General features: G+C 39.9%; 1 long non-coding RNA gene across 3 annotated transcripts in view; it reads right to left on the reverse strand.

Moving 5' to 3' along the window:
• Positions 1-27,333, reverse strand: part of LOC135261480 (uncharacterized) — a 52,633-nt gene that overhangs the window by 17,092 nt on the left and 8,208 nt on the right. Inside the window, exon 4 of one of the 3 annotated variants that reach the window (XR_010331959.1) lies at positions 5,399-6,211. The exons of the other annotated variants lie outside the window; for them this stretch is intronic. This is a non-coding gene — a long non-coding RNA (uncharacterized LOC135261480). Of the gene's footprint in view, positions 1-5,398; positions 6,212-27,333 lie in introns of those variants that run through there. 3 annotated transcript variants of the gene reach the window in all.

The raw sequence follows: 27,333 nt of genomic DNA on the forward strand, positions 1-27,333 counted from the left end.
TATAGCTTTGGCAATGTTTCACATATGTCTGTCTATATAAATATAGTGCATTTGAATTGACTGAGGAAGCCATGCTACCCAGATCCTTATGACAGCTGGAGGCATCATTCTGATCCAATCAGGGAAAGCTATATTTATCCACCATTTATGGATGAGGCTTGATGCTAAAAAGGAAATGAAAAACATGCCAGACTGATGATAAATTAAGTTCATTCTCAGTCTTCAGTCTTTAATTTAATATTATTTCAAGGTTAATGGCTCTGACATCTAGGAGAGCTTTGTACTACAATAAAATAGTGATTCTTCAGTCCTCTCTTGTCCCACAATGCTCAGCGCTCTACCGCAGACATCAGGGGGCCTAGACACTCATTCCGGTACTTAGGGCTTAATAATATTTGAGGCTCTAATTCACAGCAAGAGGTAGCCAATAATTCAACGACCCATATGGTAGCATTGCCGATGAGTTCCAAGAGATCAGTGCAACTCAATCAATGTCAGCCCTCGCTAGAGATGCCTTCTACATTAATATTCTATGACAGATGAAAGACACTAAAACTTTGAAGAAAAGGCAGGCACAATTCTCATTCTGCAATGCAGATTTAATTTCACACCAGATTAACCTACAGGGAAATTCTAATGCACTTCACTGTTTTTTTATTTATTTTTTTGTTGTTAAGTGATACAGGCATGCTGATGAGTGACTGGTATTGGTGTTATTTCTAAATTCTGCCAAAAATAAAAATCACAAAGGAGGACACTTACTAAGTTTGCGATAAAATATTGTACTTAATATCTTGTACTTTGCATGATTGTAGCATGAATTGGTAATTCGTTACATTGTCCTCTCATTCACCCAGGATCATATTCCACACATAAAAATGGATACAGCTACTATTTAGTATTTAGAGAGACAGAAATGAATACAGTGTGTCTTCACAATATAAAAAAAGATAGTAATTCAAAAGACACAGTATCTACAGTAATAAGCGTTTATACTATAAAAGACGGTAATCTTTAAATGAGCGTTGGCATAGCCTGTGCTTTCGAAGGCCTGCTTTGAAGTTTTCCAAAAGCACTGAGAGACTTTGAAACGTAAGAGAAATTATCAAACAGGCCACACCTCGATCCGGGGTCGCCCCACACTCTGATAGACAGAGCCTGCGATTTGTCTTCCTGGGAAGTAAGAGTGTATTCCGTGTCGTATTTGCTGATGTAGCACTGGCTCGCCGGGCCAAGCCAGAGCAGATCAATGCTGGGAACGCATGCAGCTGTGCGGCTCTGGCTGGGAGCCCCGAGCAGCTGGGGGAGAAACCGAAACCTCCTCATGCCTCGCACATGCTGTACCCGGCCACCGCAAGAGCCTTTCATCTCAGCCCCGCAGACTCAGGGCACCTCGCCGTGGTCTGCAGTCTCCTCGGGGTTTAACAGCAGCAATTATTTTCACAGCACTGCGCTGCACCGCTAGGTTTTCAGGATAGTTTAGCCAACTAACCGCGTATCACAGAAACATCACATGCTTAAAAAAATAATACATACACTGCCGCATTAATAGCAAGCTCTTTTTATGCTAATTTGAGGAATGTGGGAGTTAAATTTTTTTGAAAAAATTATCTTTGGTTCTCTGCCTTGGTTAATCAAAACTTATGCCTTATTTCAGGATTGTGCCATCGGAACAGAAGATGAAGACACTGCACGAAAAATGAAATGGCATTTAAAACCAAAATGAAAGAAGCCAAGTACATTCGAGAAGTCAACATTCATGCTCAATAAAGCACATGATTATTTTTGAAACACACGCCAGAAACGCTACCCATCTTCTGATGCTATCAGAAGGCCCATTTCTTCAGATTGCACAATGGCTCCCCTGACCCCTCTTAGCCGCTCTTTCTTTCTCTCTTTAGATTCCCTTTGGGTTAATGGTATAGGAATAGTTGTGTAACGGCAGATTGTCTGCCTAGTGGTATTTACTTTTATTATAATATGATCTGTTGGCTCAGTGTAACATTGCGCTTGATGATTATAAACGGGCCACCTATGCATCTGTAAGTTGCTGCAGTGTCTCTTAAGTGACTGTAATTCCATGTAGCATATGCTGTGTGTGTGTGTGTGTGCGTGTGTGCGTATGCATGAGTTCCCAGCACTGATCCCTGTACAAGATCTTTAGACAAAATGTAATATTACACAAAAGGAACCCGAGTAAACACATTTTTAAATTGTTATTTCAATTATTTAACAAAAAAAGCTATCAAACACCCATATCACCCAGTGAAAAAAGTCTCTGAAACTATCATGTTTTGCATAAAATTGCTTCATTCCTCAGACATTATTTAACTGCAAAAATGAGTCTATAAACACCACATATCTACCACAGCTGGATGTTAGTAAATGGATGCTTTGCTATCTGTATTGACTCATCTGTCTATTGAACATTAACTGAAAAGGCCTGGGGAATCCACTTTTCCAGATTGATCTTTCCATTACGCTCCCTGTCCATTTCCAATGAGTCATTAACACTGACTTTAACTGAGACTACAGGCCTGAAGTTGTTTGGATGTTCCTTTGTGACTTTCTGGATGAGTTGTCACTGTGCCCTTGGAAATTTTGGCAGGCTGGCCACACCTGGGAAGATTCACCTCTGTTCCAGGTGTTCTCCATTTGGAGACAATGGCTTTCACTGTGGTTCAGTTGGGTCCATAAGCCTTAGAAATGGCTTTGTAACCCTTTCCAGACTTATTATATATATTTGTTGAATATATTTCAACAACTGTTTTCCTCATCTCCTCTGGAATTTCCTTTGATCACGGCATAGAAACTCTGTAGAAACTTTGTGGTAACTACTTTACTCTGATGATAAGGTTAAATATGAGTGAACTTTAGATTCAACAGGGTGTGTTCAATCAGCTGAATCTAATTATCTTTGAAATTTGGGTAATTGGTTGATTGAGTGACTGAGGGGGCAATTTTTCACATGAGTGATATGGGTGTTTGATCACTTTTTAAAAAATTAAATAAATGAAATAATAATGTAAAAAATGTTTTGTGTATTACTTCCCTTTGTTTAATACTATATTTAGCCGGAAGATCTGAAACTATTCAGTGTGACAAATATGCAATATATATATATATATATATATAATCATTGAGATGCATCACTGCTCTTATGGTAAAATATCTGTTCTTACTTTATATTATGTGAATAACATGTTTAGTCTGAGAAGTGCCTTAGATGCAATCTCAGTAACTAAATTAAAACATGAAAAGAGGAATAGAATGGGGAATGGCACAATTTAAATGTATAAAAACCTCTAAAGAGAAGCCCTTTGTCATCTGATCAAGTCGAAAATAAGGCCTGAGTTATGCTATATCCTGCTTTTTTTTAAGGAGTTATGGCTTAATGCAATTTGGCAGGCAAGTTGTTTAGAGATCACTCAAGCTCATTCAAACGTCCTGTTTATAGAATTGCACATATATGGTTTGCATCAGATTTTTCAAAAATATATTGTTTGTCTTTAACAGCCACGGCCCACATGCCTGCTTTGACGTGTCTCTAGGGTTCATTGCACTTACACAATAAATGCATTCATTCAGAAAGTCAGATTTTTTGTAAGTGTACACAACTCAGGTCACTCTGGGTTATGTCATTCAGATTAAATAAATATTCTAGGAAGGTGACGTGAGAAAGGTAGGTATCGGAGTGTAAGTGTCATTTTAGGTAAAGGCTCGGGCAGTTTTTGAGTATCGGCAAATGCTAGAAAACTGAGGAGAAAGCACTCCCTCACTGAAAGTGCAGCCTGACCTCAGCTGAACTATAGCTCTCAAATGCCATTGTGGCACAAGTGGTTTTCATTAGGCTTTAAACAGACTGACTGTAAATATACTCAATTACAGTGACTCCAAGTTGTAATTAGCACAAAAAAAGAGGCATTAGCTCTCATAACACCTCATAAGCAAACAGGGGAGGGGCTCCTCTCGGATTACATGGCACCCCTACAGCTGGTGACCAACATCGTTTTATGGTCTCCCTTGATTTCTGTCATTACCACCAATTTCTTACAGCAAGTTTTAATTCGCACTGACTCTCAACCCACAGTCAAAGGCCAAGCCATTTTTCCAGTGCTTCATTGCCATCATATGATTGTTTGCACCAGTGTAAGTGGAAAAAGTAGACTATAAACTACACATTCACAAGGGGCCACTTCTACGTCACTTTCATGACTCCCTGTTAAACTCCTAAATGTGTGGACAACAGCAAAGCTACCAAAGACTCTTTGGTCCTTAGATCCCAAAATAAAATATGTGTGTGGTGTTGTTGTGTGGTGGTGAGTGGTGTGGTGAGTGAGTCAGCATAGTCAGTAGTCGTCAGTGAGTCGTCAGTAGTCAGTGAGTGGAGTGAGGAGTGGGAGAGAAGAGAGAGAGAGAGAGAGAGAGAGAGAGTGAGAGAGAGAGAGAGATGGCCTAATACATTTGGAAACATGGCCAGGTTACAAACAAACATTTGTCCTTAACATTAACTTACAAATAAATACAAGCATTAGAATGTGTCTTCACAAACACTTTAGTTTTAATAAATGTGGAACTTGCTAAAGTGTGTTTGCGAAAGCAGTTATTCTTACTTTTAACTGTTTGTCGAAGTTAATGCTAATGCTGATTAGCATACATCCCTCAATCCCTCAGTACCCAGTCGCTTAATGAGAGCCAACCACAAAGCCTGTCAGAATGGAGATGACTCCACAAGGTGATCTGTTGCGGTTGGGCAGCCCGGACGGCACTGGGAAACTACTGGGCCATGTCGGATACCATCTGGGGTGGTCTGCACCTTCCGATTAAATTGGACACCCACGTCTGTGGTGCTGGGGAACATCTGCAGGGCAAACGATTCCAGAACAGACATACCCCCAGAGCTCAGATACTCTCCCAAGGCTCTGCGCTGTCCTTCTGTAGGAGCAAGGACTGAAAAATGTACAAGAGCACTGAAAGATTTAAGAGCGCATGGAATGCCTCCATAAATAGCATCCACACACCATATGGGAATAATATCTCATTCCAGGTTAAACACAAGGGCCACACTAATAATGATATAATAAAACGATGAACAAAAAGGTTAGTAATACTAATAAGGACATATTAACTTTATATTAGCCATACAAGGCTTTATGAAATATCTCTTTTCTCAGCTTATTAGTAAAACTGTATATTTATAATGACAAATGTTGTAACTGTACAAATACCTCTGATAAGTATCTGGACCATATCCTTAAAATGTAAGAACTCTGCTTTTCAAAATGTAGGGCTCCTGAAAATCAATCTCTGTATTTCTGCATCATGTCATTTTAAGATTCTGCAGCAAGAACAGGGTGCACACAGTGGGAGACAAATAAATAAGATGAATACACGCCGATATGCCACAATACATTGTTGTAATTAGATTCAACATCATTCTATCCATTTTACTCTGGAGTCCGCTGTGCTGCACACAAACACACACACATCCAATACAGATCACTCTGGTCTGTTGTTAACATTTAGAATACTTAATTGTATGTTCTTGCTGATGTCCATAGGCGCCCTCTTCAATAATTTGTCATCACTTCAGTACTCCTGATTCATTCTGGCAGGGGACTGCAGACTCCTTCTCGTTCTGTCACTCTACATTGATGAACACTGTTGAGCCCTGAACCACTGTGCGGCACTTTGGCCTCCAAACCATGACTGTGTAAGGTTCAACTGCTGATGTGCAGATTGTTTCGGCCTGTCTTTTCTCCGGCAGTAGTGCCACTGCTGAAACAGCCGATGAAGAAGTGACAGGGTGATTTCTCAATCTTGGTTAGGTTCTGTGACTTGTGACCAAGCTGACAGACTGTGTTTGGCTGAAATGTAATGTCAGTGTTTAAACTGTTGGCAGAGCGCTCCAGAGACCAGGAGTGAAACTGAATTGGCTTAATCCAGCATATCAGTGGCACGACAGCATTGTTCCCTTGATGGAAAAGAGTTCCTTTCTATGCACTCCTTTCTTCATCAATAATCAACAGCTTAACAGGATGTAAGTTATCCACTGTGTCGGCACCCCTCCAGGACTGCGAATAGATGAGGAAAAGGTCTCACCGTACTCCCATTCTTAAAGACACAGTTTCAGGAAGCTCTGTGTTTTCATCACAATAATGTGATAGGAACTTCATTGTGCTCTGTGATCAAGACTGTGAGAAACTGTTTTCTGTGGATGGAATTTTATACAGTAAGGTTGACAGGAGGTAGTAGTGTACCACAGTTAAGGGACTAGATTTGTACCAAGAATATTCCAGGTAATTCCAGAAAAATGTGCTTACCCCTTAAAAGTTAAACAACCAATATCGGGGGAAAAAACCCAAAGCAAAAGCAAACATTCATTCACCAGTGCTTACATTGTAAACATCTTTCTGAAATGTAAAGGGCATCATGCAGGCATTCTCAATTACATCTTGTGCAATAGGCTGCAAGTCAGTCACAAAAAGGATACTCAGTTGAGAACAATGGCACAATTTGTAAACAGAAATTGCCATTAAGTGGTGGGAATAACACATGGGTGCATGTGGATACAAAGCTCAATATTGATAATACTGGGGAAACCAAGAAACCTAATCATAAGAATGTAAGTTGGCTAAAGGTAGCCTTATCAGATCAAGTTCTTCAAAGAGTCCATGTGGATGAATGGTCTTTAAATAAAAAAGAAATAAAAAAAAAACATCTGCTTTCACTCTGTAAAGGTTGCTGTTCTATATTAGTGTGTCTACATGGGGATAATACAATGTCAATCCCACAAAAAGACAAAGCAGCTGCCAAGTGTTCTTGAAAATGTCGAGCCACAAGAGATTTCATATCATTTCTATGAATTGTGTTTCTATGTTTGTGCATACAAGCCCTAAATTGGCAACTGGTCTTCCCCACATATTGTAAGCCACAAGCGCAAGAAAGGTAGTAAATTACCAGGAATAATTACCAAGAAATTCTACTGCCATTGTCACTCATACTAATTTCCTTCGAACATGCAGCTGTTTAAATTGGTAGCATGTCAAAATTGTAATCTCAGTTGTCCTTGATAACTGTATTAGTTGATATTTGTTGATAAATAAATAAATAAACAAATAAATAAATAATATGCTTTAACAATTTCAGAGCTATGCACAATCCCCGATTGTCTCTGAGAGGATTGAACAAACTGCAGAGCAAATAAATAATATGAAAGGTAGAAGCTGCATACGTCAACCTGTATCCAAGCAGCTGTCAATAGATAATGTAAAAGGAAAGGGATATTCATTCTTACCCATCACAAGTAAGAATTAGGCTATGGACAAATGACAAAAGTTACAACTTTGTCGCAATACATCACAATATATAAACCATTTCTGTGTATATAAACTCTCACAAATGTATATGCGTATATACAACATTTATGCATATCTATGTGTTTGCGTAATGTATATGCCTTCTAAGGTTTATACGTGTGCTCTGAAAATGGAAATCGGAAATGGTGTCCTGGTCGTCATAATTTCAAGTGTGTTATTTTTGCTATCTTTGCACAGGAATCAATAGCAGCAGCATGGGCAGCTCATCAAAAAGGGAATAAACCTTTTTGCCGCAAGCATTTTCCTGTAGAATAGTGCCTGAGTCATGCGAGTGATAATAAATATAAAGCATTTAATACATTTTGGTGGCACCATGTGGAAATTACAGCAGTTTCTACACATATCCACTCCCATTTCAGGGCACCGTGATGTTTCGGACAAATGATTCCACAGGTGTTTCTGATTAATCGGGTGTGCTTCCTTAGTGCAGGTTTAAGACAGCTTTCAGTATCTAGTCTTGATTCAAGGCTTTTGTTGCCTTTGGAGTCTGTTATTGGCATTTGTCAACATGAGGACTAGAGTTGCGTCAAAGAAAGCCATTAAGAGGCTGAGAGCACACAGACATATCTATTTTTTCAATGTTCTTTATGTAAATTGTGCACACTGAAAAGACTTCTACCTGTCTTACCAGAAAATATTCTTGTAACAACCTCATTCCAGACTTTCAAAGATTAACATATAAGGGTTAATAATCCCTGTCTACGGTGAGAAAATGCCTTGCAGAGAAGACAGCAGTTTCCTGTTGGAGCCTTGGTGCACATCATCATGCGAACATGGCAGGTGACTCCTGTGTTGAGCTGGATTGTTATTTATTTGGCAGAAAAAGGGGGACTGAATGAAAGGAAATGAGCCTGGAAGGAAATCATATTTTCATACAAAGGCCACGTCACACACACACACACACACACGGACACACACGCACACAAACACACGCACACACGCACACACGCACACACGGACACACAGGAACTTGAACACACACAGATGCACACACACGCACACACAGACACAGAGACTTGCGGACACACACATACAAACACACTCTCACACCCCCATAGATTGGTTCGACCCCAATGATTTGGTTAGCACATGTTTGGTTCGGTTAGCTTGCCTCAAAAATTCTCTTTAATGTCTAGCTTTGTTTTTGAAATAAGCACTCACAACTTTGTGCTTTATATATGGGCCATTTCCGTTTGATACCGTAATACAACGCTGATAATAATGGTATGCAAAGATCAGTTAACTTGTGCAACTTTTATTTAAATAAATAAAACAGAGCACATATTTGCATAGGTGAAGCCGTGGCAAGTGCAGCTCACAGCAGAAGCACCGTCAGTCCACCCGTTTGCAAAATGACAAGTGTGTGAGAAAAACCACAGAGGGCCCTCTGATATTGTTTAAGTCTTCTGTTTGGGCGCATTATGGACTATGTGTAAACAACGGTAGTGATGGGGAAAAAGGTAAATAAAAAGATAAGATATCTGTGAGCCAAACATTGCTTTGTGAGTGTGCTGTATGCTAATGAAAACACATTGAACACAATGTACAATTTACGTTGACATCGCCGTGGTGTGTCTGTTACAAGCACAAGAAGCACAGACGTTTTTTGAGAGAAAACTTAAGTTGCAAGCACGTTCTATTCATTTTGATACAGTAAAAAACTGAATTTAAATTTTGAGTGGAAAAACTATTATTCTTTCTGAAAGTAATCTGAAATGCAAATTAATATATGTACTCTTCTCTTGTTTAAATGGAATAATACAGGTTGAGGTTTTTATTCTGAATTTTATGTCAATGGCCTTAGCCTATAAGATGGGTATTATTTTAGAAACAAGCATTTGACAATGATTTGACAACATTTTTATTTTAACCATTTTTATTACCATTTTTGTCAAGTCATTAGTCATTAGATTTGCACAGGCACTTTTTTCTCTGCTTTACCAAAAACATACAGAACCAAACCAAACCAAACTTAAACTGTGAACCAAACCGGGAGATTTGTGGTACACAAGGTACACAGACACACACAATTACACACACACACACACACACACTGTTCCTGCTGACCAGCCAAGTGTTTACTCGTTTTGTATATAAATACAAACTTTTCAGACTGAACGACCTCACATTAAAGACTAAAGAATCAAGTGCACCCCTGTTTTCATATTACAACAATTCAGACTCACACTAAACCTGCATTAATGTTTCATGCCTATTGGTTAATTTGTTCAAAACAGAAGCAACCAGCTTTCAATGTTTATAGCATAAACTTCCTGTAAATGCTACTTCAGCAAACAGAGAGGGGCAGGTGAAAATGCTAAATGATAACACAATATAAAATCAAGTACACTTGTTGCTCTGCTTCTGTAGAGTGAAAGGCAATCAATAAGGACACAGGGAGGCCAGATGCATGCATACCTCAGAAAAGGTTAAATCTATTAAAATATCTTATTACCACAGTTTTTTTATTTATTTAATTTATTGGTGTATTTATTTGTTCGTTTCACAGGGGCCTAATTGAATTGAAGCAGAATCAGCCAGGACGGAGGATTTGCTCTCCATCTGTGTAAATCTGTTGATTGGATGACACTGGAATTTATTACAGTGAGGGAACTGGCACGGAAGGTGATAATTAACGTTGCAATGTCCACATGGTCCTTGGCACCTTGTCTCACAAGAGCTGGCATGCCATTGCCCTCAACCTCCAAAAATAGCCCCTCCGATGAAGTGGGACAAGTGGATCAGCTGTGACCCAGGGCAGGGGGGAAGTTAAAGGAATCGGGTCACGGCTGGCTCTGAAAATTGACTTTATCAGAGGACAAATATGGTCTATTTAGCACACTTATGGACCCAGGACTCTCCCATCCAGTCACGCCATGGGCAGTGCATTGTGGGAGCTTCAAATGGACATGCTCCCGTCTCCATTCATCCTGTTTCTTCAGACAGGCTGCACAGTAATCTCTGTTCCACAGTAGGGCTGGAACCTATGATGACTCATTATGACTCTTTCTATGTGTAGAGCTTAACTGGCACAAACTGAATTCAAAGCTGGTACAGCTTTCAATTGCGTTCAATGGAGTCTGCCTGCAGTCCAGTTCTCATTAAAAGAAATCCATGTTACTTTGATCTACCTTTTAGCAGTCTGCAGTGATCAGTTATTTTATCTTTTTTTTTCCTTCTGTATTTACCTCATCAGTCTTTAGTGCTGATGCAGACTGAAGCAACACAGTTTCACAGTTTTATTATAAGTGGACCAGCACCAGTAATACCACTGCACTGACATGACCTGGGTCAACCCAACAATATAAAAATGCAAAAAAATAAAGTTGCAGGTAAACTTTGGTTCACACAATATTCTGTCCTGGGTAATGCATCTTCTGTGGTGCCTCCTATAAGAGGCATGGAATTCAAAATATTTAGCAATTTCTATACATTAGGACAGAAATTCAATTTCTATACATTAGGATGTCAGTGAATTTCTAAATTGGTCATTGTAACATTTCAACATTACAACATTTCAGTCAGGGCAATTCAGGTATTTAGATTAAAATATTAATAAATATACATCTATCCATTATCTATAGGGGGTGCTGGAGCCTATCCCAGCGAGCATTGGGCGAGAGGCAGGAATACACCCTGAACAGGCCGCCAATCTATCCTAGGGCACAACACACCATTCACTCTATGGGCAAAGCAGTTCTTTTCAGTGTACTGAATCACTATAATCAGTTGACTAAAAAGATTTGTTCAAATGATTCGTTCAATGAATCAGTGGTGTCACTAGGGTTAGTGTCGGTCGACCGAGGGGGGGGGTTTGGGCCGCGCTGTGCTGCTGGATGTTGTCGACTGGGGGGGGGGCTACATTACCCAAAATGGGTTGTTTTTTTCCTACATGCTGATTTCTTTACCGAGACTTCTTCTAATGGCTGCTTGAAAGAGAAAGTGTTGATATATGGTTAAGTACATAGACCGTTTTCTCATAAAATGTAGTCGATAAAATAGTAGCCTTGGCTAGCCTACTTTGAAACATGTCCAAAATATTTTTTGTTATTTAATTGAAAATAATCAGCACACTTCACAGTGATGTTCGATTGTTATCCATTTATTATCCATTATTCCATATCGTACCCACTCTCCTCCCCAGAGACTCCTCGCACCTTGCATTCACTACAGCGAGAGGAACAAATTAGTGTTGTGATTCGGGCTCGTGTTGTGTCGTTCGCGAACGATTCGGGCGAACGTCAGTTCAGTGAACCGTCACATCCCTAGTACGTTCAGTGAACGAATCACTGAACTGATAGTCTGCGAACGATAGTCACGTTCACGTTCGCGAATGTATCGTTTCAGGAAGTGATTCAGTTCAGTTCGTTCACCCAAAAGATTCGTTCTTTTGAATGAATCGTTTGCGAACAACAAAACACTAATTCACTCACACACTCATACCTATGGGCAATTTAGAGCCTTCAATTAGCATGTCTTTGGACTGTGGAAGGAAACCAGAGTGGGTGATATCCCTCCAGCAGTTAGAAAAACTATGTGTACAACAGAGCACCTGCTGTTTCCAGAAGATCAGAACTAAGAAATAGGAACATACCAGTTCAGTGCTCAAAACTCTTCCTTGGCTGCCTGTCAGATTTAAAACCGACTAAAAGATTCTAACTTATCAAGCTTTAAAAGGTATAAAGCCAGAACCATGATAACTAACCAACCATCCAGGGGTATGAAACGCGACATGGAATTGGTCTGTTTTCTGTTGGACCTTAAAATAACGTTACTTAAAGCAAGCTAGTTAGGCAGTTAGATGCCTGAAGTTGGGGAGATTTTGCATTGAATTCTGTTCTCCCATCAAGATGTCTTCCTCCCTATGAGAACTGCTGTTACTGTTTATAGTTGCAACTTAGCTAGTTTGGAAATTCACCAGCATTTATTTCAATTGGGAACTTAATTGCATGCTATCTAGCTACGTGTAGCCAACTTCACTCACAAAGCTAACAAAGTTGCAAACAAAGACTCTCATCCTCATCAGGGTTCACTGATTATAAAACACAGCATAACTGAAAATTCTGAAATGTTTCAAAAATGTATTTCTAACTCTATACGTCAGGAATATAACAATGTAATATTACATTACATTTTATTTGGCAGCGATTTTATCCGAAGCGAGGCACAATAACTGCATATCGAAGGCCGTTGGAACAACTACTGAACACAAGTCAGATAAGGTAGCTACAATTCACATAAAGTACCAGTTATCCATAGCCAAGAAAACATACATATTATGCTGCATTTGTGAAAAAGAGGCTAATATTTGAATAGGATACAGATAACTTCTTGAAAAAGTCTTACGCTTTACAAGTGTATTAGCTAGCAATAAAGTACCTATGGCCTGCCATTGTTACTTATTCCACACGATTCCATGTTTACATCCCAGTTCTAACTAAATGTCCAGAAAAACAAAATACTGAATGAGGAAACACACAAAATCGCTGCACTACGGAGTTCCATACAATGTTCTTACACATTAAGAGGTGCACCTAATGTAAAAGATGGCGTAAAAAAAACATCGCCTAATTACTGTTACCATCTGTATGGAATAATTCATGTTGCTAAAAATGCTTGACACAACGGAGGTGTGTTTGGGGTTGAAGATGGAGGAGGAGACAAACACAGAGTCTAGAAAGGCTGCAAAAAACCTGCATAGTTTACTTTTAACCTACCTTACTTTCAGAAAGTGTGAATGAGTTAAAGTTTCCTTGTTTTTAGAGCAATAATTCTTTAAGCAGCAATTGTTAAAGTAATAATTCTTTCAGTAGCGTGTATGTGATACGTTGAGTGTGAGAACATGTCATTGCTGAGGCCAACCAATGGTCAGCTGCAGTAAGAGTTTCCTGACCAAACTTGCTGTGCGCATTTAATGCGCTATGCTCATTTCTTTGGAGTCGGCTGAAAAATGTTCAGGCACTGGGACACACTCATAGAAACACAGGAGGACAAAGTCATGTTTACACATCTGAGCTTTTCACATAAACTCCACATTCCATCTCAGCATCTGGAATTAAACAAAACAGAAAGATGTTTTGTTGGGCTATGTACTAAAAACCAAATGTCGGGAATACAGTTTCAGAAAACAATCCACAGATGTTTATTTATAAAATGAGAAATCCATCACTCACATAAAACCAGTGACGAAGAGCTAATTAAAACTGACAACATGGCTTTGGCTTCCACATCTGGCAGTGCTCCATCGAAAGCCTCATCTTAAAATGAGGTGACGCTCACGGGTGACTGATGTTTATGGTTTACGGTTTTACCACGAGTGACTAAGGTTTATGGTCCTCCTCAGTGGTCAACTCTTCCCATGTGTGTCTCAAAGCAACGGTTAAATCAGAGGAACAGCAGCAGGTGCTCATTAAACTCAGAGGGAAACAATTTTCCCACAATGCAAGAGTCAGCTTAAACTTTTTTGGCAATGACCCAATTCTGGTGTCCGTGAAACAACCAAGCCTTGGTATTAGTACACAACGTGAAAAGGGGGATTTCCCAAGTTGTTCCCACTTTTTTTACTTCCAGATTGATCTAGTTTTGAGCTCACGTTGCGGTTAGACTACAGTTATGACTAATTCAAACTTTCTATTTATTCAGAAATACTGAAAAAATCTCAAAATATCACTCAACTGCTCTAGAGCTGCAGAATGCAGGTCAATGTCATGCCATATAGTAAATTTCAAAGCTGGACCTTATTTCAGATTATTGAGCAGTAAGGCCAATACAATCTTTCTCATTCAGTGGCGTTTCTACATGTTCCTAAAAAACAGCACGACTGCATGTCATCATGGCAGAGTCCAAACACAGGCTGCAAAACAAGACTAAATCATAGATCTTTTGAGGAACCATAAGGAATGTATTTTCTGCCAAAACTCCCAAGATGCATTTAAAACATTTAAACTGTGGTGAAGCATCATTTGATTGAAATTAAATCATAATGGAAATGATCTTCGAACAGTTTGAGTGAGAAAAACAAAGGTTCTGGCCAGAGCAAAAAAAAAAAAATGCAATACAAATGCGAATACAAAATGCCTTGAATGCGTTTGTTCAGATTCTAATCCAAAGCCTCATTAACACTGGATGCTATGGCCTGCTCTGGAGGCATGTTCAATATGCTCTAGGGCTGTTAAATCTAGCAAAGTCCTGCACTCAACCTGGACCATCCAAATATACAGACTTGCCCTCTGGGCTCTGTTCTCAGAGATTACTGTGTGGATGCTTTATTTAACGTGAAAAGAAAACCATGAAGCTTTCGCTGAGCAGTGTGTTTAAACAAACTTTAAACATATTTACTTGCCAACAGAGCAACGTGCGTCCCCTTTGGTCCTCGGGAAGGAAATTGGCAAATGTCTTTGTTAATAAAATGCTTTAGAAAACAGACTAACCTTTCCTAGAATTTTGTGATTTTTTTATCTGGGAATTGCTTGATTAACCTTAAATCCAGGGTAAACGGTGTGTGTGTGTTTGCGTCCAATCATGTGTGTTTGTGTGTGTGTGCATGCGTGTGTGTGTCCAAGAAAAGCAGCCCTCCTCAACACTGAAAGCCCTCTCTTGATTGGCCACTCAGAAAGGCTGCACTGCCAACATTGTAAGTTTATAGCCAGCCCTTCCTGTTCTCCATACAGAAAGAAATTAAATAAAAACATTTAAAAATCACAAAATGACCGGTATGACTACAAGCTACAAATTAAGGTGATGATTTTATGTGGAAAGGTAAAACTAAGACAGTTGACCGGGCAGGTTTAGTGAAAGGCAGGTGCAAGGCCTTTTTTTCTGCATAACGGGAAACGGGAATGAAAAGTGTTTCTGCTCCAAAGCAAGAGGCCTGTTTCTCAGAACACTGGAGATCAGATTGCGAGCACCTGGAACTGCATTATGAAACGGCGAACCAGCAGCTTACCTTACAGTTACCTTACATCATTCCATGTTATGATTCTAACAGTCACTGGAAATAAATCTACACGCAAAAATGAATCTCTTGAGACATATCAGGCCTATGGGGCAACTCAGAAGTATTAAATCCTTTTTTTTTTTTGCTTAATGACATTTTCTCAAAGATTTATAGAACCAATTTAGTAATATTTTACAGATTTGGATTTAAATAGTTCAGTGCACCACAAAGGGAAACCTGCTGTCCGGACATTTATAGGTTCTCTCTACTCAGAAGTGTAGTTTTTATTAATTCAACCAAATGTTTTGTTCTGTCATCATTGGGGTATTTGCCCATTTTATTAGTGGTCACAGAAAAAGGAGAGTTGAATGTCATTTTTTACAATCTATTTCCATGTTTATAGGAGAATTTAGGCCTATCAAGCAAGTTTCATGAGCCAAAAAAGTCTTGTTGCAAAATAGACGTGCTCAGGAAATTGCACCTGAATGCCAAATATAAGTATTAATTCTACACAAGGCTACACTGGCTCCATAAAGCAGAATTTACTGCAGCAGTGACCTCACAGACAGATACTACACTACAGCTGAAACATCACTGCCCAGGCTCTTTTGAGCAAAAGGCAGAAGCCAGCCAATGTCACAGTGTCTGTGCTCAGGCTGTTTGTCAGAAACAGTGTCATCCCATTCCACCACAGACACTTTACTTTACTGACCCCATGCATCAATACAAATCCAGTCCAGTGATGATATTATTTGCACTCTGTGATACACAGGGAAACAGCTGAGAGCACATAAATCATTGATTGTGGTGGAATCAAAGATACTGTACAGGATCCAACATTTTACCACTTAATTCTTTGGAAGTTCAATCTCCAGAACTGCTTCGTTCAGCTTTTTAAAGTACGACCTTAGTCAAACCAGGACGGAGCATGGGCTGTATGTGTGTGTGTATGTGTGCATGTGTTTATGTGAGTGTGTGTGTGCGTGTGTTTAGGTGTGTGTGTGTGCATGTGTTTGTGTGAGTGTGTGTGTGTGTGTGTGTTTAGGTGTGTGTGTGTGCATGTGTTTATGTGATTGTGTGTGTGTGCGTGTGTTTAGGTGTGGGTGTGTGTGTGCGTGCGTGTGTGTGCGTGCGTTGGCTTCTCCTCAGTGACATGGCGCCATCATTAAAAATGAAAAAAAAAAAAGAAATGAAAAAAAGAAAGCTTGAAGGTCAATATATGTTGCATTTTCGACAGATTTCCCGGATGGAAGTGCCGTGCAGGACACGGTGTGCAAACAGCACCGGATTTGCCTGAACGAGAGGATCCGCAGGCCACGTGAACCACCTGCCACTCCAATTGGAGACGCTGCCAAGAACAACAGCCATGCAAGCCAATGCAGTCCACCAGGGGTTTGGATTCTGGCCCAAGCAGCTCGTTTGCCATTCGGGGTGAGCAGGATGTGAGATGGGACCTCCGGAGGTGGACCTGCTGAACCAGGCCCATCCTCGCTGTGCAGGGTACCACTTGTCAAATGCCACCTCTTCCCTGGCAGCCCTCTAGCATATGAGTGCTTAGCCACATGATACGTGACATTGCCTGGATAGGAGTGGAGGTAGGGGTGGGAATATTTCACCAAATCTGTGCTATGAGAGCTTTTCAGCAAAGAAAGAGCTCTGGCAAAGGTGAAATAATGGTAATCTGTCTCAGGCTTCCCCAGGCATGCTTCGTGTGGACAAAATCTCCGCTGGTCTAAAGGTTTTGCACCTTACACACCTTTCTTATTTCATACTGCATATATCAATCCAAGCTTTATTCAACTTTATTCAACTGTAAAATAAAACAGGTTTTCCAAAACGCCACATTTACTGTCAACTCCATTATCATTACTGCCCACCCCCAAACTACTGGGCCCCTCCCCTTTTTTGTGTGTGATGACATATTTGAGGCACATTGATTAGTGAACTGTGCTATGACCCCTGCACTGTGGTCATAGCACAGCAGTAAAGTACATATTGTTTGTAAGTCACCATGGACAATGATGCAATGTAAACAAATAAGCTGTAATGAAGTTATACAACATGAAATGTAGCTGTAACGCTTGTCTTCTGCATCTCTCAACCCCACAGTTGTTTGCAGATGGAAATGAGCAGGATGCAGATAGTCAAGGAATATTAAAGCAAAGTGCTAAAGGAGTAGCCTACACTGTAAGATGTTAAGTGTTAAAGCAGAGACTTTATACTTAAGAGCCTGAAGTCCAGTCGAGATAACATGTACATAATTATCATCATCAAAGTAAAATCTTGATTAAACAATGAACATTTTGCTGTGCAAAGTTATTTCAGTAGAGGAAGAAAGCTGTTGGGTAGAATATCCTACTCAGTCATGCGCATCAGACAAAGATATTAAAATCACACAGCAATGCAACATTGGAGAGAACTGGCTTGAGGAACACTGGATCTAATGGCACATCTACACTATGCATGTGATCTCTACACCACGCCAGCCCGGTCACAGTGGGTGGGAGGGGGAGCGAGAGTGGAGAAGCCAGCTTCATGGCTGCATTGGCAGTCTGGCACGAGGGCTTATGGCAGTGGTTGTTGGGGGGGGGGGGGGCCCACCCCCCAGGGTCATGAACTGCACTGTCTGCACAGCCGTAGGCCCTCATTTTCCCCTGACCTTCTGATGAACCTTGGAATCAACTCTGGGATTAGTATCTTCAGCCAACACCTCCCTGAGCACTTTGTGCCACCCTGGAGGACTCCTGTCTGTGCTGACACAACTCTGAAATGACTAGGCCTGCAGAAGACCCAGGAGCCTGGATTGGCTAATGCACCTGATAGAAATGCAAAACCTAATTGACAGATTCTCTTAAGGCTGAAACACAGCTGTCTTACGCAGGGGAAATTTACCCAAGCAAAGCTTGCGTTATGGTAAGGCTTTTAACTGTATTGTAGCGTTCGGGCAAAGAGCGTAGGGTGGGGGCGGAAGGGAGTGTGCACTGTAAAGGTTAATTTAGCATCAAATTAGCCTCTCTAGTCCATGACACAGCAGTGGAAATCTTGTATTTAATTTGTAGGCAACACCTACTAAAGCTGGAAAATAAAACCATGGATCAGAGCCATAAAGAAACCCCTTACATAGTCACGGGTGTCATTATTCTAATTCTTCAAGTTCTGAAGCTAACGCCAAGGTGCAAATTAAAACACGACTGGCACCCAAAAGAAATGTTCCCAGTATAACATGTGAAGTACTGTAGTTTCCTTAGAGTCTAATGTTTGCCTAAAGAAGACCCTTGCCAGGGCTGAAATGTCCAAGTCATGTCTTTTTTTGTATTGTTTCTTTCCTTAAATACAAGTTAAGATAAATGTCGAAACAGTTGACTAAACAATTAAGACAAACGTTCAATTCTGGCTATAAATCTGTATCTGAATTGAAAGATAAAGGATGACTTCTCTCCTCTTAATACAGCAGTTTCTTGATCCATAACCAAAGTCAAATCATGGCTGTTGCTGATTGGAGAAGAAGAGAAGACAATACCAGTCCAGGTTGTGAAGCCCAGAATTCAAATGAAAAACTACCTTTTAAAATGAAGTTGCTTTCACCATTTTCATCTACTATAAACCATGCATTGATCTTTACGGAAGCTGACCTTCCCTTGTGCACATGTGAGAATGGCCTTAGGAACAAGTGATATGGTTACAAACATGAGCTTATTTTACTGAAGCAACAGAACAGCGATATTGTTAACAAAATTGTTAAATATTAGGTGTGAGAAATGACATTTTACAGTAAAAAAAAAAGAAAAAAAAGGTGGGTGCAACCTTTTGTTATTGTAAAAGGCGCTCATTAAATCACATTTCATGGGCAAAATGCACGATTTGTTCTCATATCTGTCAGGAACTGACCTGTGGAGTGTTCATAAAGCAAGGCAAGAAGATGAAACTTTAAGTGTTTGATCCCTGGGTGCTTCAGTGAGAAATATGTGATAACAGCAAAACCTTTCTAGGGTGAAATTTATTCAGCAGTGAAAAGTGCTGTTTTCATTGATTCTGGCTGACAGCAATATTTTTTATAAGATAAGAGACTGCAGATAAAGCAATGGTCAGACTAAAAAAAGAAAAGAAGTTTACTTGCGAGAGCAAAAGTTAACCTCCTTCTGCAGTTAGCTAAACAGGTGAACAAAAACCAGCCATGCTGTACGTAAACCACTACCAATTAAGAAAATCCTGTCATATTTGAGATTTGACAATGCATATGAACCACAGCATTTTTTTATTCTTGCTACTATGAAAAAACTATTTTGAAACAGAGCTATAACAAATGGTTTTAATGAGATGGAAATGAAAATGAATACAGCCTGATCTTAATTTGCACTAATTGGACAGTGCAGATCTTATGGAATATCATACCATAACACAGAGAGAAAAAATCACACTTGACAATAAACTAATAGACTAAGGGAAAACATAATCACTTTCACTGAATTATATGTGAAGACATTCTGAGCTAGTATAAAAGTTTAATTAGCCACTTTAAACAGAAACAGGTAGTCTGTGTGTTTAATGCACTAGATGCCACATGGTCTACATCACTATTTCCAAAGCAAAACAATCAGTGCTATACTACAGAAACAGTATGGATCTTAACACCACCAAAACTACCCCAACACCAAAATTAATTCACTACAAACATTCTCAGAAATCTAGGAATAATAACATTTAAAAGTGGTTTGTTTTCTCAGTCCAAGGACTGGATTCGCTCAACATTAGTCCTTTCTGGCTCCCAATTAAATGTAAGTGCATTTCTAGCACAGTTGAAACACAGTCTGGTAATAAAAAAAAGTGTGGGTTATTAAAAAAAAAAACTGCACTTTTGTTTATTTCGAAGTTAAACTTCAGTTATAACGTAACTGAATCCAGGCATAGTTTTCTTAAATGTTGAAGATACGTGCATTTGACACGCATGCTGTAAAATGGACTAATGTGTCTTATATTCTCACAAAATAGCACATGTAGCACCACAATAAAGAGTGTCCGATCTCTTGTTTAAATGAAACCAAATAACCCTTTCTTGCTGTGGCTAAAGTAGCGAGCAACGCCTAAGATGGAAGTTGCCCATCATTCTTTTGCTTGCCTCTGGCCTGACAGGAAGCTGGAGAATCTCCCCACCATCTACGGTGTTTTAGCAGATATTCCACCAGAATCTTTTAACTCAACTGTGCACTTACAGTAAACACATTCAATTATCATGTACCATTGTAAAGGGCAGCCCGGTCATTTGCACTTTCTAAAGCATTTTACTAATATAATTTCAACCAAATGTTCACATTTTGGGACATCTTATGTACATACAAAGTACAAGAGCCTGAACTATATAGCAAACCATTTTATGTTTGTTTTATGCAATAAAAATCCATAGATACAATAATCAAAAGGAGAATTGGCAGATGGTTTGCTTTAAAGTGCACAAAATATGATCGCCTATTATCATAATGAAGGGTTTCCTGAAATAAGGTCTCTGGAGCGTTGTTACCTGCTGGCCCTGGACATGTGGAACAGTTTAAAGGAGGGTTCTGAAGGGCATGCTCAATCTGACATAGCACATTCGTCTTCATCCTGATCCCTGCAGTGCCTCGGAGTGGCTTCTACATCTGTTAACTGCATTCCCCAAGCCTAAATATTTTCTTTGCTCCCCTCCATTCCTTTTAGTTATGATTACTTAAGACCGTCTAAAATGCACCCACACTGTGCCAGGGCACACACAGCCCTCTTGAACTTTTTTTTTTTTTTAACTGCCATTTCCTATCATTTTTGCATGTAGAAAAGTGCATGTATACTGTACAAATACAACAGGGTAATATAATTTTAGTAAGCCAAAGACTGTGAATGCAAAACCTCATCCAACATGTCAGCAGATGGAACTGTGATGCAAGTGTGACTTTAGCATCGGTGTTGCTGTTGAATCCGCCCCATTCGCTCAGGTGGGTGTGAGTCATGCTCTCTGCCCCAGGCCAGAGGACTCAAAACCTTTTCCAAGCCTCATCAACCGCTGTTTTCCCAGCCAAAGAATATGATGTGTGTGCATGTTTAAACTCAGGGGAAAAAAACAAGCCAATAATGAAAGGCCCTAACCGCTGGACCGTTAACAACACAAGTCAAACTCGGGCCACAGGGTTATGATCATGGAAGGAGCTTATTCTCGCCAGTTCTTAAAACCCATAATTGTCCTTACTGTATGTGTGCAAATTCTTGTGACAGAGGGCCACTTTCTCCGGGTTTAAAAAAAGTAAGGCTACAGTCATATTCCCTGGCCTCAGTGTTTTCCAGTTTCCCAGCTGTCTGTGTGCAGCCTTTCTCCTGCAACACAACCGCTGGGTTTCATTTGGTTTGTGTCACTTTTCTTGGCCATTTTAAAGATACCCTGTTAAAATGAACAATTCCTCAAACCACATTTACTTGTGTTGCATGATTGTGGTGTGAACAGAACATGTAAAAATGACTGAAATCATAAACAAATTGCCAAAGGAGAACTTTTTGAGCAGTGCAATGCATCCCCTAGTCTCTGTGATGCAATCTAAATTCCACTGACCTTTTCTGTAGGCATTATTAATACATGAGGGATATGGGGAAAGGTCAATGTGCCTAAAACCTACAATTCTCTGAGAATACAAACAAGGGCCAGAGAGAATCATGGGACTAGAGAAGGACTGGGGGTAAGCCAGGTAGAATTATATTTTTTTACAAATCTTGAAAAATGGAAAAGTAATGTCCTCAGTTTACCATGAAGAATGATAAATCAATATATCCTTCCATAAATATTCTGTGGCATGTAAAATGCATATTAAATGCAAATTTATTAATGCAGAAATGTCTCTATATATTAATCTGTCAGCATGATCAAGTGTACACAAATTGGCTGGGTACATGTGCTAATTGGAAATACCTTTGAGAGGAGATCACCAACCAAATCGCCTGTAATGTGACACGCAAAGCTTCAAGGTCAACTTTAAACACCCATACAAAGCATTCAGGAAGAAAGCTTCATTTTTCAATGTGAAATTAGCACAGCAATGTTAGACATCCCTTGAAGTAATGCTATTGCACTGCTGTAAAATGCTAAGCCTGCAATGCGTGTGTGCGAGTGTGTGCATGCACACGGGTGTGGGAGCGTGAGAGAGAAGGAGAGCGAGAGATGCCATTTCTGAATCATTAAGCGATAACTAGCGGGATCTGGGTCAGAGCCACAGGAGTGTTCCAGCTTGTGGAGCGGAGCAACATCTGCAACTGATTTCCACTGGACTGAGAGGAATGCTCCTCTTCTGTGTCACTGAAACCCTGCAAACCTTGAAAGGGTCAGGCTGGCCCTCCTGCCCTCGGCGGTGGTGTTGCTCAATGATACCGCAGATTTACCATGCACAAGGTGGGCTGTAAACGCAACTGTCCAAATGAGATAATAAACGGCAAAATGGGGGGTACTGAAGTTGGTGGTTGACTGCTTTCTGTGTCCTTGATATAGCAATGCTCTCTCAAGCAAAGTTCAGACTCCAAGTGCTTTTTTTTTTTTTTTTTTTCAAATCTCCCCACAGCCTCATCTGGAGCCTGTCTTTTCTGATGGCTCTTCTCTCAGCACTGGCTTTTGCTTGCCCTTCGCCCTGGAGGAAGCTTCATGTCAAACTAATATTAATTTGACTGTCACTCTGGCCAGCTAAAACTCTAACAGTGTACTTTAGAATCCACCAAAAAATAAATAATAAATAATAAATAAATAAACACTACCTAGCACAGACACTGGCACCATGGGAAGCTATGGCAGAATGATTCTGTCCAAAGTCTTTTAGCAGAATGTAGAGTCTGACCACAGGGGGCCGGCTGTTGAAACTAGTGATTTGGTTTTCGAGTCTCAAGGGGAAAAAACCTGTTCCAGATGAGTTGAGAAAAAAAGCACAATCTGTCCAAAGATTAATACACTAAGTAGAAACAAGAGGAGTGGATAGAGAGTGAGTATATCCATGTTTTCTGGTGCTTGGATATCTGTGCTTTGTGGTGCTTACGCAACTAAAGCTCAAAACCTCTCCCTTGTTAACCCACTGCGCTTTTGGGGTAAAGCCCACGTGCAATGAGAATTGCTTTGGGTGTGTGTGTGTGTGCGATCATGCGTGCGTGCGTGCGTGCCCACGTGTCCGTCACATGGAAAGAGACTGTGTCTCACACAGACACATAAAGAGTGTGGGTGTGATTCCATGTGTGAGGCAGAACACAAATATGGTCCTGCATGCTTCAAATCTGGTTATGTATATAACATGTCAATCTAGTATTTAACAGCTTCCTTCTGGCCTGGAACCCCTTGCATGCCTGCATGGGTGGCTATATGAGAGGGGTCACAACATGTAGACCCAAAGCACTTGAGAGAACCTCTGGGAAATATCATGTTCAATTCCTACAACCAGCTTTGTCTTAAGGGTAAATTGCACCTGTTGCCATGCGTACTATTTGCTAAAAAAAAATGTTTTTACTGCAACAGCTTCATCTCCATGTGCTGTGCGTCTGGCTATTTCTCCTCTTTTGTCACATTAAATATTTCCTGACAATTTGATTGGCCCATAAGGAATTTTGTATTGCTTGTTCATCAGCTCAAAATCAAACTCCTCAGGTATTATCGGCTTGTTGTAAGCCCTCCGTGAAATCAGGGTTCATCACCTACTGGAAATGTGAAATTCATGAAAACATTCATGGTGACAACATTTACTGGCTCACACAAAACTGACCATAGCCCAGAGAGAAAGATATTCTCATATATAAGGGAATTAGTTTTGGGCCCATTCAACACAAGATTAACTGCAGCCTGACCTTTCGGTTTCAATAAATTTTTGGTTATGGCATAAATAATTGGTGTCATCGAACTTTGTGACCCGAATATCCACCCATTCAGGAGATATAAATGGTCAAGGCCGATACTCTTGGGACCCTATCCCCCCACATACTACTTCTTAGGACTGTCATAACTGCATTCTTGAGTGGAATATAAAGGTCATTCTTATAGCCTAAAGATAATTAACAATGCTGACAAGTGATTCTGTAATTGCTATTGCGAAATGGAGGTTTTATTTTACCTCAGACCTCTGCTGAAGTGGATAATTTCCTTTCCATACTTAAGCATTTTCAGTTCAACTTGTCTAAACATACAGATGTGAATGCCAAGAGCTGAGAAACAGCAGAGAAGATTAATTTCTACAGGAGGATATTATTAGTTTGACCTGTAAAATTAATAAATTAATGTTTGAAAAGCTGAATGAAATAAAATACACACTGCATACTTGATCTGTTCATTAGGCCTAAGACAATGTGCGGTATGTAAAAACATGAAAGATGGGCCCTACTTGAGTATCTGTAGTCCTTCTGTTATCCACCGGGGGCAGACTTGGCACACAGTAAACTCAGAAGAAGAATTAAAGGGAAAATGATTCTTTTTTACATTATACGGGACACTTACAGATGTGTCGCTTTACTATGTGTACTTATACATAGTCAGTGTAAATAAAGCAGGGAAAAGAGGCTATTAAATATTGGCCAGTACTTCTGTGCAGTGGGTAGATTACTGAACTCCAGACCTGCAGTTTACTGAAGCAGAAGTGGGACACTTATTGTACCCTGGAGCAAGATGTTCTCTAAGATGTTTCATCTCGGTAATGATAGCTGTATTACAGCATTATCAGGAAAGGGGGAATTGAGCAGAAAAAAATGTTGTAATTTCCATGCATATCTCCCGGCTGCACGAAAATTGTGTCACACTGACCACTCATATTAGCCAATCAAAGTCCTTAAAACCATAGCCATTTCTGAAAAAAGAAGGCCTGCGACAAGTGAAAGTAAAATCTTGACTATGAGAAGGACTTTTGATTTTTCAGAGGGAAAACTCACTCTGATTTCATAACAAAAAATCTGGCAGAATACATGACAGAGTGAATATAGGCTATATTTCTATTTTCTATATTAATATTTTCTATCTATAAGGCAATCTACAAGAGAATGTTCAAGATGCCACATGACTTCAAAATAAACCTTTCCATGCCAAAAAATGTACGCAGGAAAGATAACAGCCATTGTGTCCAAATAGATAAATATTGCAACATTATTGAAAAAAATGAGGTCAAGAGCTCCAACAGTTGGTAATGTTTTTCTCTCTTTGCCTGAATCCCTCAAGACAGCTGGGGTGAGTACATTTAGATAAACACACATTCTCTTAAACATGTTTTTTAAGTTCTGTTTGAATTTGTTTAAAAACTAATAATAAAAACATTTGGAATTAGCAATAACATCTCAATGAACATTAAAATACCCAGTAAAGCATTACATTACAGGCATTCAGCAGACGCTCTTATCCAGAACGTTTAACATAGCATTTACATTGCATCCATTTATACAGCAGGTTGAGTACCATACTCAGGGGTACAACGGCAGTGTCCTACTGTGGAATCGAACCAGTGACCTTCAGGTTACAAGATCAGTTCCTTACCCATTATACTACACTGCCACCCCATATTTACTAAAGCTGGATTATTTAACAATCTGTCTATTACAATAGGCATATTGTCCCATTCAGACGCTTGAATAATTATGTTTCGTTCACAAAAATATATCCATAGAATTACCATGGAAAAGACCAATGACAAATTAGCAGTCAGTGATATATTAGGTTTCACTGAACATATGTTGTAGTAATAATAATTCTTACTATTTGGCATTTAGAACACCCTAATTTATGAGAAGAAATAAGCTTCAAGGACGACTTTAAGAACCTGAAACATTCCAAAGATAGACAAGCGCAGAAGGTGACAGTGGCAACAACATAAGGACATCACTGTGCAACCTACAAGGTGGTACTTACTACACCTGTCAGTCATTGGCACTCTATGCTGAATAATTTATGCTTTTAATTATTCCACTGCCTGTGTCAGTCAGAATATAGCCGTTCTATGCTTTCAATGTTCCACAATCAGCTTGTGGGCATTGTTGTGACACATTACAGTGTTTTTCAGTCTGATAGAGACGGCTCTGGAACATTAACTCCTCCATACGGTTACCACTGTAATTCCCTTAGAGAGCGCACGCAGCACGCACCACACATTTACTGCGTAGAATCTATCGTGAGCATGATAAAGTGTTATGGGGAGGGGCTGGCTGCCCCTTCATCACACCCACGGCACAGGTCAACGTGAACCCAGTTGCCTTTGCTGTGCTGAAGTGTGTATGTGTGTGTGTGGGTGTGTGTGTGGGTGTTGTAAAATCAACCCAGTGTAACTGCAGCCCTGGTTTGGGATGTGATGAGTGATGGGCACCTGGAGGGCTGTCTGTGGGAAATTCGGGTTTTATTGCTGGAAGAGCTCCTTGATTACGATCATGCAGTAGCAAGCTTCCTGCTACAGATATGTGTCCATTCTCACTTACATCTCCCTTCTGCATTCAGCACAAACCTCCTGCACTGGGACCTCTGGTAATCAGTTCTCTTTTCATATCACCCCCTCCCCCCCCAAACCCCACCCCCTCCCCCCCCCCCCAAAACACACCTCCACACACACACATTTAATCAAATGTCATTCACACACACACACACACACACACACGCACGCATTATGGTTTTCAAGTTTGCAAATTATATAATCTTGTATCCTCAGGTGCCACTGAAAAAATCATTAAGAAAAAATATGGTAAACTTCATATATGAAATGTAATATGTTGCACAGAATAACAGCTTTTTTCATATATGAACAATTACAACTGTCTACTACTATAACTAAGATGGTATTGCATCCTATGATATTCACATAAAGATATGACAAAACAATCAAGGTGTTTTACTTGAACTTGCTATTCTGGATGCAAATGCAAGAGTTGGCAATGCATTCAATTACCTAAGATATTATATGCTATTTATGTAGTCTCAACACAGTTGGTATACTACACATTCCATACACATTCTGCATTCCAAACAGTGGTATTACAAGGACAGTGCATACACAGCGGACACCCCAGACAAAT

Source organism: Anguilla rostrata, chromosome 8, assembly GCF_018555375.3.
Source record: "Anguilla rostrata isolate EN2019 chromosome 8, ASM1855537v3, whole genome shotgun sequence".
Lineage (NCBI taxonomy): Eukaryota > Metazoa > Chordata > Actinopteri > Anguilliformes > Anguillidae > Anguilla > Anguilla rostrata.